Source organism: Vicugna pacos, chromosome 17 (assembly GCF_048564905.1).
Source record: "Vicugna pacos chromosome 17, VicPac4, whole genome shotgun sequence".
Lineage (NCBI taxonomy): Eukaryota > Metazoa > Chordata > Mammalia > Artiodactyla > Camelidae > Vicugna > Vicugna pacos.
In genome coordinates, this window is record NC_133003.1 from 54,045,538 (window position 1) to 54,058,161 (window position 12,624).

Sequence of the window (12,624 nt, forward strand, 5' to 3'; positions counted from 1 at the left end):
CCTGTTGAAATCAATTGCCGGTAGACGTATGGGTTTATTTCTGGACTCTCTAATCTACTCCATCGATCCACATGTCTATCCTGATACCAGAACTATGCTGTCTGGGTTACTACTGTTACTTTGTAATAACCTTTGAAATTGGGGAGTGTGAGGTCCTCCAACTCTGTCCTTCTTTTCCAAGATTGCTTTGACTATTCTTGCATTTCCATATGAATATTAGGATCAGCCTGTCAATATCTGAAAAAAAAGGCAGTTGGATTTTGACAGGGGTTGCACTGCATCTGTAGATCAATCTGGAGGGTTGTCACCTTAACAATATTAAGTCTTCCAATCTATGAACATAGGTTGTCTTTTCATTTATTTACACCTTCTTTAATTTCTTTCAACGTTTTGAACTTTTCAGTGTACAAATCTTGTGCTTCTTCTGTTAAATTTATTCCTAAATATTTCACCTTGTTCAATCTATTAAAAATGGAGTTGTTTTCTTACTATCATTTTCAGATTCTTTATTGCTAGTGTACAGCCGTGGAACTATTTTTTCTTTTTGTATGTTTACCTCCTAACTCGCAACCATGCCGAGCTTGTTTATTAGCGCTAATTCTGTGTGTATTTATTCCTTAGGAGTTTCAATATGTGAGACCGTGTCATCTTTTTTTCCACTCTGAATGGCTTTTATTTCCTTTTCCGGCCTAACTGCCCTGTTCTTGCCTGGCAAGAACTTCCAGAACAATGTTGAACGGAAGTAATGAAACCAGACATCTTTGTCTTATTCCTGATCTTGGGGGAAAACCTCTCATTCTTTCAGCATTGAGTACACTGTTAGCCGCAGGCTCTTCTTAGATGCCTTGTCAAGTTGAGGAAGCACTCTTCTATTTCTTCGTTAAGCGTTGTTTTTTGGTTTTTTTTTAATCACAGAGTGTTGGATTTTGTCAAAGGCTTTTTCTGCATCTATTGAGATGCTCGTGAGCTTTTGTTCCCCCTATTTTGTTTCGTTAATATGGTCTAGCACATTACTTGACTTTCATATGTTGGGCAAGCTTTGCATCCTGGGATAAATCCCGGTTGGTCACGGCGTATAATCTTTTTTATAGGCTGCTGGGTTCAGTTTGCTAGCATTTTGCTGAGGATTTCTGCGTCTACAATCACAAAAGATGCTGGTCTATGGTTTTCTTTTCTTGTGATGTCTTTGTCTCATTTTGGTGTCAGGGTAATACCGACCTCAGAGAATGAGTGGAGAAGAGTTCCCGTATTTTTTTTGTTGTTGAAACCTGGATATTTTAAATAACTGAATGTGCAGCTCTCGAAACAAGACGCCCTCCCTTCCCAAGGTCTGTCGGTCACGGCTGCTCATTGCAGTAGCTCTTTGCTAAGTAACCGTCCTGAACTAACTCTGCAGCACCTGTGTTCTTTATCATGTAAGGACACCGACGTCCCTGTTCAGTTAGCTTACTGGTCAGCTATGACAGGACAAAGATTTTTTTAAATGCCTGGAACAAATGCCATCTCCCCGTCTTTGCCAAAGGGCCCTGAGTGTGTGCCAGGACAGGTCTCCAGCGCACAGGGAGGCATTCGCAACCCCACCTCAGCCTCCGCCTGCCGCCGTGCAGTGCTCCAGGGGCCGCCAGAGGGGAGAGCCTAGGGCCGTCTCAGTGCTTCTCTGCGCAAGTGCACGCAGACTTACACGCGCGCACAGCCTCCTAGCTTTCCGGGGTCGTGTCACAGCCTGCAGAGCCTGGTGGACATCTACTCCTCAACTTTTCCTTCAGCTTTGTTTTTGCTTTTGTTTTTGTTTTATGCCTATTGTTTGTCCCAACTCTTATCTGCTGCCTCTAGCAATCACATAGTTAAAACACTTGCCTTGAATTGTTTTCTTTTTTTAATGTCCCCTAGAGAGGTTTTTCACACTAGGTGAACTCCACGTCAGGCCACACACAAGCAGCCTCGCGGCGGAGGGTTTCCGTGGAACCACCAGCCAGGGCAGCTGACGGCAGCCACTGGGGCCTCAGGGGCTCTCGCTCACGGCGCCTCCCCGCTGGCGGGCCTGAGGCGACCGTGGACCTGAGGACAGACGGGGAGTCTACAGCAAGTTAAAGTGTCAGAAAGCTCACTGCCCACCCTCATTCTTGAATAAATCTTCTCCAGGTTGCTGCAAGCCTTTGGCTCATTCCCACTCTTCTCAAAAAGTTCACTCTGACAACTTCTGCCCGTTTCTGGTTGACCTTGTGAAGGAGACAGTTTTTGGAATCCTTATGCTGCCATTTTCACTGGTTTCACTTATACCTACTTGTGTCTTAAATTAGAAAATAAACCTTGAACTTTTCAAATAGGACTCATTATTCCAAAGCACGATCAGCATTCCACTCTGTGAACACGTTGCTGTTTCTCTGGCCGCCACCTCCCAGCTGGCAGACGCCGGGCGGTGGAAGGCTCCAGGCAGGTGCAGGAGCCGCCTGCACGGATCTCCTCCCAGTTCCCTGTGCAGGAACGTTCCACCGGTAGCTTAAAACCAGCCACAGCGGAAATGCTCACACCCCAGAAACTGGTAGAATTACAGAATGTTCTTCCCACCCCCCGCCCACGGGGCTGCTAAACATTTAACTGCACATCACTGGGGGCAGGTGCCAAAACAGGACCTCCCCTTTTTATTAATTTGCGTGTCCTCGAGACTCAGCAGGAGGCCTCACACGCAGAAGGGGATCAGGGTTTTCTTGTTCTTTTCAGCACATGCTCCCTGACGTGGTTGTAGTCCCAATCTGAGCCTTGTTCCATCATCTTTCTTGATTTAGCATACGCTCAAAGCATATTACACACCGACACAGAATTGTCATGATCTTAATGGCTGCAATTTTCCTCTGAGTGAATGAGTCGTTATTTCTTTACTCCTTCCCACGCTGACTTACTAGCAGGTTATTTCCGGTGTTCCACGGCGATGGACATCTCTGTGTAACGAGTTTTCTGTGTCTCGCTGGAACTCCTCTAAAGCTGGCAACATGCTACCCTGCCAAAAGGACACCTGAGACAGAGTGAAAAACACGTATGACCTCCCAGATCACGAATTCGTGTCCATAGTGAGCGTCTTTTCTGCGCACACGTCCTACTACAGGGACTCAGGAAGAACACGGGCCTGCATCACACATTCACAAGCAGGTCCTACACCAGAATTTTAGCGCGGTCTCCAAACTAAGTTGTACTGCGCGACAGCGGTGTTCATCGGGTATTCCCACGGCTGCGAACCGGGAATGATCAGCGTGTACTTCCAGCTGCTCTAACGGAGAAACAAAACACTCGGGCATCTGAGAGAAGCTTCTCACTCATCTATTAACAGCCCAGCTTTGCAGTATCAGGGAGCCAGGCCCCACCGTCCCGGGTACGGCCCAGTCTGCATGGCCCAGCGTGGCTGACCGCCTTTTGGAAGTAACAGGAGTGCCTCTTCCCTTTTAGGACACCTGAAGTTAGTTACACACAGCAACTGGGTCCCACATCCTACAGGCCAGACTTAATGATATGGCCACACACAGCTGCAAGGGAGTCTGAGAAATGTGCATTTGACCTAGTTGACCATAAATGCAGCTAAAATTGAAGGTCACGATACCATGAAAAGTAGAGAATTGATTTGGGGCAAAATTAGCATTCTTTCCTACAGTTTCCAGTAAGATTTTTAAAATGAATTAATACTTTTTTTCATGGGGGAGATAGCTGGGTTTTTATCTATTTTTAATGGCAGCACTGGGGATTGAACCCAGGACCTCATGTGTGCTAAGCACGTGTTCTGCCACTGAGCTCTACCCTCCCCCTGAATTAATACTTTATGTTCTACAGGTTTGTGTATTTAAATTTTTTTTCTATATTTGTTTTGAAAATATCCCAGTTACCTTGCATCATCATTTTTATGTTTAAAGCACAAGGTTGGCAAATTAAAACCTTTAAACTGTACCAGAAAATTTGCTCCCATTTCAGTCGCCTGTTTTTACGCCAGGAACTAAAAGGAATTGGCTCAGACCTTGCTCAGATGTGTAAAGACAGACAGATGAGACCCTGTATCTGCCTTCTTGGTCTAGTTTGGGAGACAAACTGTAAGTAAATCCTCACAGAGGAATACACAGAAAGCTACGGAAGCCTAGAGCAAGACTTGCCCAGGAGCTAAGAGAAAGCTTCTAAGAAGAGGAAATCCAAATTCAGCAAGAGCATCCAGACAAAGGGAGTGCCTTGAGCAAAGGCACTGAACACTGGAGGGACCCTAGCAATTCAACCGAACAGGAAGTGGATGAGCAGCTGGAGAAGAGGCTGGGCCGGGGCCTTGGGGAGGGAGACGCCTTCTCTGTGCGACCAGGGAGGGGATGGCCAGCTGGCGGCCATCCCCTGTTTCCACCTCCTGTGTGCCTTCACGTGCTGCAGAGGCGCCACCACCTTTCCCTGCCCTCCTTGCTGCTGGAGTTCTGGGTGAGCGCTGGCTCCGCCGGCAAGTGCACTGACACAGCCAGGAGTGAGGCAGGGCCGTCCTTCTGGGCTCTGGCTGCTGCTGCTGGCTGGGCCGGCACAGCTAGGGAGACGCTGGGGTTCAGCAGCGACTCAGCTTTGCGGGAGCTAAAGGAGACTAGGAGAGCGGTGCCGCTGAGGCAAAGGCCCCCTTGCAGTTGGATCACAGCCGCTGGGACAGCCTCCTGAAACCCATCTCCCAGTTGTGGGAGAGGCTGCCACTCCCCTGGGAGGCCAGCTCGTCTCTGTTCTGGGTGCGTTCTTGGAGGTCCGTTGAGAGCTACTCCTCGAGGCCCTCTGATGACTCTGTAGCATCTAATTCCCTGAATTAATCCCTTTCTGATTAAAATTGCCTCTGTTTCCCCTAACTGCTATTCAGCCTCACCCCACCTACAGCACGGCTCCAGCCCCGCTCTAGCTCACATCCTGGAGAGCCTGCGCCGTTACTGCCGCAGAGGCAACACGACCACCCCCGGCCAGAAAGCTCCCGGCCTGGCCCGCCTCAGCGGGGAGCAGTCAGGGCAACCATGAACACAGCCCTTGCTGCAGAGATCCTGCTGCGGACACACCCGCCCCCCCTTCCACGCCCGGAGGTAAGGGCTGTACAACCCTGGCCGAATCTGGGTGTCCGCAGCAACACGCTGAGTGAGGTAAAACGCCTTTCCTCACAGAGGCTGGGGCCTCTTTCAGCTCCCTACCAACCAAGCCACGGAGGTTATGTCGGAGACCCGGGGGAGGGTACGGGTGTGGAAGCAGAGAAGGGGGCCAGCGCTCCGAAGCCGTTACCGCAGCGTGGCACACACACGAACACCTCTCATCTTAATCACTGTCTACTTATCTTAAGGTAGAGTAGGAAAATATGTGAAATAAACCCAATTTCGTGAGCAGTGTTTCTTCAGGACACGGTGAAAATGCAAACCAATTGGGGGAATTATCAGACATTAGTAAAACTGGCATGAAGACACGGCCACGTGCAGGTGGTGCGTCATGCCTCAGATGCGGAGATCCCACTGCAAGGTGACATTTAGTCCTCGTGACGGCTGCAGGAGTCGTCTGACGTGTGTCCCCACTTTGGAACGGAGGGAGAGGATCAGAGAATTGCAGTGACCTGTCAGGGTCGCGTGGCTGCCGGTGGTGAGGGAGAAACTGTGACTTACCCCTGGTGGGTGTGGTCCTCGCCCCACTCCCACCCCGTATTACTGGTCATATACAGACTCTGAAAGCCACTCTTAGGAATGCCTTTGCAGAAGTGAAATGCTCTTCCAGCCCACTTCCTCCTGGTGGCTGTGGTCATCCAGCAGGTCCCGGTTCCCCTCGCAAGGGGCTGGCGTGTTGCAGAGAGCTCAGGAGCCATGCCAGGTCTCTGGCCTGCACGGCCACGCTGGCTGCCTCCTCCAGGGTGCAGGCTGGAAGGAAGCAGCCGCCTGTAGGTTCAGGGGCCCGTCTTGGTCTCTGCTGCTCCTCCTTGGCCTCCTCTCTGGGCTGCAGTCAAAGTCCCAGGGAAACGAGAGGACGTGGAGCTGCGATGGTGTGGGGGCTGGGATGGATGCAGCCTGATCCCAGGCTGAGAACTCCTTCTCAAAACCTAATGGCCCTCAAAAGCCGTGGGCCAGGACTCCAGGGCAGAGCTGTTCCAGGCAGCAAGTGGAAGAGGGGTAAGATCCAAGCCAGCCCTGAGGAGCCGGTGGCCATCAGTGTACCCGGGGCTGGAGGCGTCAGCATTGTCCCTGGGCACCAGCCAGCAGGGAAGGAGAAGGTCCTCTGGGCATGGCTGCAGCTCACTGCTCTTCTTCCACCCAAACAACTCCCACTTCTTCTGTTTTAGATTCTGAAAACAGTTTGAGACCCATTGCTCTAGCATGTCCTGGGCCGTGGGTTTGAAGAAATGTGTGTGGGGCCTCATTCGGCTGCTGACTCGGAAGATAGCCAGGGCAGAAATGGACGGGACGGCAGGGCAGACTGACAGCAAGTGATGACCAAGGGGCCTGGGGAACCAGGCGAGCAGGACAGTGGGTCCCAGACACTGGCCTTCACCAAGCCTTCTCCAAAGTGCTTCCCTGTCATTCCCGTCTAGCTTGAAAAATTATATGCTGCTCTCAAAGTATCTCCCCACAATCATTAGTTGATTGATTACTAAATAGTTACATTACAGTAGAAAAACCCAGTGAACTTTCACTTTAACCAAATGATCACACTCAACATTAGCAATACTGGGGTAAGTAACACCACGGATCTCCTAAGAAGATGAAATGAGATGGACCACGTCACATGCAGCATTTCTGCCAAAAACGTAAAGCCTGCAAAGGAAACATAAGGCAGACCCGAACGGAGGGACAGTCTACAGAACGGCTGGTCCACGCTCTTAAAAAAGATCAAGGTCGAAGATGCAGAAAGGCAAAGAAATCGTTCCAGGTTAAGAGACTTTAAGTACATGAAATAAAATGCAATGAACACGTGGTCCTGGAACGGACGCTGGACCGGGGGAACAACCCATGAAGGACAGGACTGGGGCAGCGCAAGAACCTGAACAGGGGCCGCAGATCGGAGAACAGGATTGTGCCCAGGTCGGGTTTCCAGATTTTGATAAATGTACTCTGGCTTTGTAACAGAACGCCTCTGTTCTTAGGAAATAAGTCCTGAAGTCAGAGGTGAAACACAAAGATACTTCAAATTCACTCCCTAATGATTTAGAGAGAGGAAATGATAAAGACAAAAAATTCACCAAAATAATACACGGTGGAGTCAGAGGACAGAGTGCAGAGGGCCGGTGAGGCTCCCGCCCGCTCGGCGGCCGCCGCCCAGACACGGGCAGCGCCTCTCACAGCTCCCTTGGGCTCGGCATGCGGGGGCCCGGTCTCTTTTTGAAAACACGGTCATAGATTTCATGTTACTCTGCCATTTGATTATTTAAATAGTTTTTAAAGGTTTCTTTTTTTTAATCAAAGCAATACACCATACGGTTAAAAAGTATTTGTCCTGAAGGGCTTTCATGAAGCCGACTGCCGCACCCCTCCTGCCCCCAGGGCCGCCCCGCAGAGCGGGCAGTCCTCACCTGGGCTCCTCTGCTTCTCACCTCTGCAGCTCCGCACAACACACTCCCCCTGCTATTTCTGAGCACATGAATGGGACACTGACTTCCTGCTCTGCGTGAGGATTTAATGCACTCACACCCTGCCTCCTCCGCTGTTTGCAAGGGCTTCCCCCACTATTTGTGGTCCTTGTAACCTCAGGTTTTATGGTTCATTTCTTGTTGTATCAACTCTAGACGGTATCTGGGCTCCAGTTTTGTAAGATACGGCCGTCCAGGCACCTGCTCCTCCTCTCCCCACCACCTCGCTTTTTTTGTTCTCTGAGACTTTAATTTCACACTGTCAAGTTGACGGTGCTTGTGCTGCTCTGTAACCACACCTGTCCTCCTTGCTGGGTCTACAGGTGGACTCTCCAAGTTGAAAAACCAGCAGGTATCGCTGAGAGGGTCAGGACGATAGGACTATTGCCTGCACAGCGGAGCAGTGAGCTGTGGTCGCATCTCCCTTCTGGGCAGACTTTGATGTTCCTTGTGTGCAATTTCTTTTACTTAACAGTATGTCAAAGGTCTTCCAATTTTAAAAATTTAGGTAAATTATTACTGTGGTAAAATATCCGTAACACAGCGTCTTTAAGTGCAGAGTTCGGTGCCATTAAGTACATTCTCACTGTTGTGCAACAACCCCCGTCCCTGCTGACCCTGTGCCTCTTCATCTTCCCACTGAAGCTCTGCTCCACCAAGCACTGGCCGCCAGCCGCAGCCCCAGGGCCTGGTGGCCCCGGTCCTACCTCTGTCTCTACGAGTCTGACTCCTCTAGAAAAATGGAACCATACAATATTTGTTCTTTTGTCCTTTTGGCTTGTTTTGCTTAATTTCCTCAAGGTTCATCTATGTTGTAGAGTATGGCAGAATTTCTCTGCTTTTTAAGGATGAATAATATTCAATTGTATGGATAGACAGCGTTTTGGTTTCCATTCGTCACCCACTGGTGGACATTTGGGGTGTTTCCGCCTTTTGGCTACTGTAAATAACACTGCTGTGAACACTGGTGTGCAGACACCTGTCTGGGTCCTGCTTCCAGCTCCTCTGGGGACCCGCCCAGAAGTGGAGCTGCCGGGTCACACGGTGACTCTGTGTTTACCTTTCTGAGGGACCACCGTGCTGCTGTCCGCAGCGGCCACACTACTTCACACCCCCGTCGGCAGTATCTAAGGGTTCCCGTGTCTGGCTTTGGTAATTCCCGATGGGTGTGAAGTGTTATCTCACGGCGGTTCTGATCTGCGTTCCCTACTAATCAGTGATGTTGAGCATCTTTTCATGCGTCTACTGGCAGTCTGAATGGCTTCTTCGGAGAGGTATCTTTAAGTCCCTTACCCACTCTTTTTAAAATTTATTTTTAAATTGTGGTAAGATGCACAAAATGACATTAACTATCTTAATCAGTTTTAAGTGCACCGCTCAGTGGCGTTTAGCACACTCCTGTCACTGTGCGATTCTCCCCCGTTTCTGTGCCGGGCTGCTTTGTGCTGCTGAATTTCAGCAGTCCTCTATATCGTCTGGGTGTTCGTCTCTTATCAGATACGTGATACGTGATTTGCGAACATTTCCCCGTCTACAGGCTGCCTTTCTACTCTGTTGACTATATTCGCTATCGTGGACACTTAAAAGTGTGACGAAATCCAGTTTGTCTATTTTCTCTGTTATTGCCTGTGTCTCGGTGTCACATTCACAACGTCACTGCCGAATCCCACGTCATGAAGCTTTTGCCCCACATCTGGTTCTAAGAGTTCTACAGTTTTAGCTCATACCCTTAGGCCTTTGGTCCACAGAGTGCGGACTCTGCGACTCCTTAAACTAGCGGCATTTTCAGAAAATGTAAGTCCTATCACGTCACTCTCTGCTCAGAAATTTGCCCAGGTTTTCATCGTGAATTGAGAATCATCCTCTCGTCCTAGCCTGCGGCGCTCTGCGTAATCTGATTTACACGCCTCTGGTTTCTCCCAGTTCGGGGCGCACGGGCCACACCAGGCTGTCCCTCAAACACGCCAAGCATGTGCCCAGCGCGGGGCGCTCCTGCTTGCCGCTCCTTCCTCCAGGGGCGCGCTTCCCGTCACCCCGAGCAGTGACGCTGCTCCTGACCACGTCGCCTCCGCCCCACGCCACCTGTGCTTTCTGACGAGCACTTACCCCTGCCTGACACGTTACAGACTGTCTGCTCCCTCCCTGGGGTCCCCAGGAGAATACGAAGTCTAGGGAGGCAAAGGTCAAGGACACAAGGCTGCTCAGAATGAAGCCTCACGTGGCGGCCAGTGGATGAGAACTTTCGAGCTCATGTCCTTAGCAGCCAGCAAGCAGGCCCCCCTCCCCCACTGCCTCCACTGGCTGGAGCCGCATGTGGTGGCAGTTTCAGACTGCTTAGGTGATGGAACTCCTCAGAGACGGCGAAACAACAAGACAGATGGAACTTGGGCGCCTGACCGTTTCTTGAAACGGAGCTATTGAGAAAGCTTGGATTTTTTTCTTCTGAGAAAGAGCGCACTGTACTGGAAAGAGGGGCCTGCATGTGACCGACAGACGAAGGCAGCTCAGCAGGCATCCGACCCACCGCGCTCAAAGACACAGGGTCTTCTGCTAAGAAAGAGCAAGGGGAGCATGGATTCCTCCGGACAACGGCCCCAACCTTGTCCCTCTGGGGGCCTGGGACACCCCCAACCCCCTCCCTGAAGTCCTCAGGGGCGCCTTCTTGTTTTTTATAAGGAACATTTCCTGTAGGTTTTTAAAAAGTCTTCACTTGTTACTTTCATTCTATGTTCCCTCAAGGTCGTCAGGCCAGCTTTGGCACAGACTGCCTTGGTCTGTGTACCAGAGAGGTCATCTTGGGCCACGGTCAAGGATGACACCATCGGCCAGCTCTGTCCTGCACTGTGGGTCATGCTTCTCAGTCCTTTTCTCGGGCAGGGGAGCTCAATCCCCTGTCAGCCTGGTCTGGTCTGGTAAGTGCTGGACGCAAATTTTCTGTTCAGCTTGCAGCCGTGTTCACCTTCATGTCTCCCACAGAACCAAATCCATGCAACTGGTCAACCAGCCCAACACTGTTCTCCGAACATCTCTCCCACTACCGGGACTTGAGTCCTATCTCCTCGTCCCAACCGCATCAACTTCGTCAACAGACAGGATGGATGGTGCATGCTCTTCAGCAACTGGCACCAAGTCCTGTGTGAGTTTGGACCCATCCCTAGGGGTTCCTATTAAGCTCAGAGCCAGCCACTCTCCGGAAAGTGGCCGAGGTCCGACGTGCTGTTGCTGCTTTGGCCGGTGAGGTTTAACCTATGCCAGGTCAGCCATGGAGAATGCCTGTGCACCCGTCTCTTCTTAACACTCCAGATGAGTGAGAGGAAGCTCCAGATTCCTCAGCTTCCTCGGTTTGGTTGTCCAAGCCCCCAGTATCAGCACTGGTCTCCTGGGGCACCTTCCCCACCTTCGTCACCATGACCTGGGGCCCCGCATCGCCCACCAGCGCCCCGTCACAGCACGCACCCAGTGAGCGAGCAGGACCTTGCCCACAAGTGGAAGAATGCCGATGTGGCGTTCTGAGCCCACAGACACAGACACCACGGTGTCTGACTGTCAATCACCTCTTTCAAGGTTCCTCCTGACACTGCAGTCCCCCACAGATCATCCAGCTTTGGTCTTTCCTCTCCTTACTTTTCTTCTAAAGGCTTCATTTGTTTCTGACTTTTAAACAGAGTTACTGGGGATTGAACCCAGGACCTCGTGCATGCTAAGCACGGGCTCTACCACTGAGCTATATCTGTGCCCCAAATGAAGGAAACTGCCTTGTTTAAACCCCTTGGTTCTGAACTGTTTCTGAATTCTAGCGAATTCGTCCATCATGAGAACACAGTCCTCAGTTCTAAGCTTAATACTCTTAACCGGCGCTCAGGGTGAGGGGCCACCGGTGACAGTCAGCGGGCAGCATCCGGTCCCTCTGTTTCCTCCTCCTTTTCCCATTCGCGTTGGTACCGGAAGTTCGTATTTCCTTTTCTTGTCCTTGTCATCCTTTTGCCACCTGCAAGACCATGGCCACCACTCTGATTCTGACCCACCGTGCTTCGGCCGCTGGAGCCGCCAAGACCGGACGTGCGCGTGCAGACACGCCCACCTCGGCAGGCACTGCTATTCTGCATCCTTGTCTCGGCAGCTGTGTTGGGTCTTTGTTTTTTTTTTTTTTTTTTAACGGCGGTACTGGAGGTTGAAGCAGGGCTTCATGCCCGCCCCGCGCCCGCCTCAGCCAGGAGAACGCAGGGCAGCCGGCAGCGCGGCGCAGCGCCAGCGGAGCCTCTGGCCGCGACCACAGGCCTCCCTCTTGTGTTCCTCTTGTGCCTTCCTGGTCCTGGAAGGGGACTCGAAAACCAACCAAAAACGTCATTCTTGCTGCAGCATCGACGGACATAAGTTCAACTCTCTGTAAAAATACACACAGCCCTGCGTGCATTTGGTCTGTATAATATACGCTATGTGTGCAACGTATTTTACAAACATGAAGCACATATAAACATACGTACCCTCGTAGTCTGGAGAGAGTCTAGAAAAAGACTAGAAGGAAACACTTCAACATGTTAAGGGTGAAGATTCTGCGGCAAGAGCCCCGGGGAGAAACCTAAGCACCAGGAAAGAGGAAGAAATGCTGAAAATGGCCAGCGGCTTTGCAGACCAGGACACTGGAACAAAGGGATGCAGTCATCACCACCATCAAAGCTGCCATTCTAATGACGTAACAGCAGCATAAACACACGAACAACTCCACCTGGAATACAGACACAACTCTTCTGAGACAATGAAAGAGAGACTGGGGCTCGTTCTGTGTTTCCTGAAGCAAGCCACGAGATGACTCCCGGGACGGGACCCCTGTGGAAGGGTTCTCTGGACGCCCACAGTATCCTCCCCGGAATGTCAAAGGCTCCGAGAAGCCCTGCAGTTAGGAAACACGGCCAGTGCTGCTAAGGAAGCTTTACTGTGACAGACGCCACTGCTCACGTCCCCACCCGGCCTTGGTTCTCAGACTGCAGTCCTGATTTGTTCAGGGCAACAACGTGCCCAGCAAAGAACTCCATTTCTCA